At 27.8% G+C, this 4,084-nt stretch overlaps 1 long non-coding RNA gene across 1 annotated transcript; it reads right to left on the minus strand.

Moving 5' to 3' along the window:
- Positions 1-817: 817 nt before the first annotated feature.
- On the minus strand, positions 818-3,003 carry LOC145955739 (uncharacterized). Its single transcript, XR_014432416.1, has 2 exons — positions 1,988-3,003; positions 818-1,082 (listed from the first exon to the last, which is right to left on the minus strand). It is a non-coding gene; the product is annotated as an uncharacterized LOC145955739 (long non-coding RNA).
- Between the last annotated feature and the right edge of the window lie 1,081 nt (positions 3,004-4,084).

The following is a 4,084-nucleotide window of genomic DNA, read 5'->3' on the forward strand; positions in this document are numbered from 1 at the left end:
CAAAAGAAAGCTAACAGGATAAGTTATCATTCTTATAAAGACTTGAAATTCTAAAATGATCATATACTTAACTAAAAATTTCAAAAATTGTAGTAGATTAAATCAGCACTTAACAGCTAGACTTTTGATCACTAAAATATTCATAACCAAAGTTCTAGATCTCCATTGTACCTGATTTTGGTGCCCTTGACAAGTAAACATCCAACTTACAACTTTTATGAAATTCATAAAATCCAACTCTGTCAATATAATACTTGTACTGGCATCACAAAACTGCAGCTAAAACATTCCCTGCATTGATCAGCAAAAGAGTGCACCAAAGTCTAAAGCCCCAAAAATACCTTAAGATACTTCCAAATCATTATTTAAATTTCTTCCTACAATCTTGAACCAAAATAACTTTCATATTTAGCACAAAGAACTTAGAAACTAAAATAAAATCCTCTTACAATCTAACCCATAAAAAAAAAATCAATATGTAAATATCAAATTTAATAAATCATTTAATAAGGTTTAAAAATAATAAAAGAAATATAAATTAATTCCAGTAAAGGTGGCAGTGCCTCCTAGTTAGGAATAATTTATAAATTCTAAATCATATAATAAAAATAACAAAGATTCACACTTTGATTTTTATCAAAAATATTTAAAACTCCAATTCGCAACATACATCCTCTTTGGATTTAATTACTGTAACTATAGACTTCATCTACCAAACAAGCATAGTAAACTCATAACTCACGGCCGATTGGATCGACCGCTCTGATACCATTAATGTAACGCCCAATTCTTACACTCAACAGTAAAAATTATAATATACTTATAATATTTCTGCAATTATAGCATTAACAAAAAAAAAAATAAAAGTAAAGAAAAGAATATCTTGTGAATTTAATAAATGACATATGGTTCTAAAATATCTAGAATAACGTATTATTTTACACAGCATTTCTTTCTTTCAATTCTATTACAATAATAAATAAAATTATAACAGATTCATCAAATAGCCTCCACATTCTCATTTCCTTCCAAGAAAAAGCTATATCAACTGCAAAATGATCTGGAATCCCAAGTAGATCCATCTATTTTATAATATTTTTAATTTTAAAAACAAAGAAAAGAAAGGAGTAAGAACAATATCCAATAAATACAATAATTCGAACGAATAAACATAATTATTTATAAACAAAATTTTAACATATATATATATATATAAAAATATATATACAGATTTAAATATTAGATTTTCTTGATACAATAAAATTTGAATTATACTTGTAGTGACTAGTCAGGATAAATGAGCATCATTATAATACCAACCAACAATAGGATATTTCACCTCCATTTCTTACTCATTTAAATCCCCAAGGTTAAACCTCCAGCTACAAATAATTCAAACTTTATCTTCTATGGCCATAGAACAATATTTATCTTCATAAATACGTGAAGAAATAATAACAATTTGAGTCAGAGAGACTTTAACAGAACTATGTCATAGTTGATAATAAATATATTTATTATAAAATAATTAAACAATATAAAATGTGAATATATTAATAATTATTATGGATAAGGATAATCATAGAATAAGTAATAGTAATTAAAGGTTAAACAAATATATGAGGTTAGAAACACCCCACGAAATAATAAAAATAATATAAATAAATAAACATAATAATTAAAAGTTAAGTGGTTAGATGAGGTTAGGAACACCTCACTGAATAAATATAACCATAACATAGATAAACATTATAATTAAAAGTTAAGTAGTTAAATGAGGTTAAGAACACCTCACTGAATAAATATATAAATATAGTAATTAAAAGTTAGGAATTAGATGAGGTTAGTAACACCTCACTAAATATAAGCAAATAGATGAGGTTAGGGATACCCCACTAAATAAATAAATAAATAAATATAGTGACATAAATAAATATACATAATAGTATATAAGATTTTAAAGAGATAAGGTTCTCCTCCCCCTTACCTAGATAAACAAGAGCTACCACTTGAGCAGAACCTCCTCTGTTAGATTCCCTCTCTCTTTCCTCTCTCTATTTCTCCAGAATTTCCTTCTCTCTAGAATTCTAAATTTTCAAAACCTTAGGCCCCTATTTATAGAAATTTTGAAGTTACTATGCACTATGCACTATTTATTAAAATAATATTATAAATTACTATGCACTATGCACTATTCATTATTATATTCAAATTTATTATAAAATTTGAAACTCGTGTCCCTCGCAGCCGCCCCTTCACTGTGCAATTGCATAGTAAAATACTATTCATACATACGTATACATAAATAGTAAAATACGTATATATAAATAGTAAAAATATGTATATATAAATAGTAAAATACGTATACGTAAATAGTAAAATACGTATAAAAATATGATAAACCTTCTAATAATCTCAATACATAAAATAACCGTTTTCATAAAATTTTGGAATGTTACAGTATTCATAAATACGTATACATGAATAGTAAAATATGTATATGTGAATAGTAAAATACATAAATAAAATACTTATTCACATAATAAATACATAAAAATATTTCTTTTCATTGACTAAAATTTGGGATGTTACATATAGCATTTCTTTAGTTTTTTTTATCCAACAAGACATTTTTTAGACGTTTTTGTTTTCATACTCAATCTTTGCCACTATTTCCCTTCATCACCTTTATGAGACAATTGATAGTGTACATGTTTACTATTGTCTCCATTATGGCATTGAAAACCCTACAACCAAGCCAAAGAATCTTTAATTTCTCCTCATTTCTTATGGAATTTGAGTTTCCTCTAATGAATTTCACCAATTCAAAGGAAATTTTGTTGGATCTAAGCATCTCAAGCCACTGGAACTTTGTCATCTCAATTAAAACATCGTCAATGTCTAATGAAAAGTATAGTCTTAAAAACTAGCTCAAGTCAAGAACTAGTGGTATGGCCAATTCCAACCCCTTATCAGAGACCAAGCATGCATTTCACCTAATGTAACCTGATTGGGTTTCTAATTAAACCACCAACCCATCAGGTTTTGCAACTTAGAGAAGGCCATTAATTTTATTTATATTTTTACTTCAAAACAACATCATTTTGAATTTTAAAAACAATAAATAAATATTAGATTTAGAAATGAATACTAATGCACGTTCATTATGAATGTTGAGATTCAACCCTAAGTTCCTAACTCGCAAAACAACACATTTAAATTGTGTGCTCACTATCATGTCGTAGATCGTAGCCTATATATGGTGTCATGCCTCCCATCTCCTTCATTGTTCACACACAAAAGAGCATGTTCAAACTTTGCATCGTCGTCGTGCTGTAGATTGAAACCCACATCTCCTTTGCCATGGTAGATTACACACCTTCCATCCTTGGCGTCGCTACAATATCTCGACTCCGCATTGTGTATCGACAATGTTCCTTTTGACTCCGGTTTCATGTTTTGTTGCGACATCTCATGTTTACATTTGCATTCACATTTCGTTAAAGTTTGTAATTCACACTTCTTAACATAGTTAGAACTTGTTTTATCTAAACCCTAAACCTTAAAACTCATGAATGACATTATGGAATTGTTTAAAATGTGTTTGTAATTTTTTGTGGGGGTTTCTTTTAAGGTATGATGTGAATTTTATTTAAATTTATAGGTATGAAATATGTATAATATGAATATTTTTATAAAAAAAAAATTAGATTAAGTCATATAATTTAATAAGTGATCAACTGATTTGTCCTTTGACCTAATATCCTCACCAATTTGATGAGCGGCTCGATTTTTAAAACACTAATGACAAGAGCTTTAGTAAGGTTGCAATCTCCAATAATAGCTAAGGATGGCAATATGGTAGGGTAGGTATGGGTTTCAATATCCATGTCCAAAGTTCGTACCTTATAAGAATTTGTCTAAAATTTGTCTCTCATTCTCATTCTCGAGTATCAGATATACTGTACATGTCTCATACCCACCCATAAATTAATTAATTTTTTTACAAAAAATAAGAATTTCAACATAGAGTAACAATTGCAAAATTACATTAATTAAGTTTCATCAAACTTAAATATAAAAT

This window comes from Cajanus cajan, chromosome 3, assembly GCF_000230855.2.
Source record: "Cajanus cajan strain Asha chromosome 3, NIPB_CcT2T_4, whole genome shotgun sequence".
Lineage (NCBI taxonomy): Eukaryota > Viridiplantae > Streptophyta > Magnoliopsida > Fabales > Fabaceae > Cajanus > Cajanus cajan.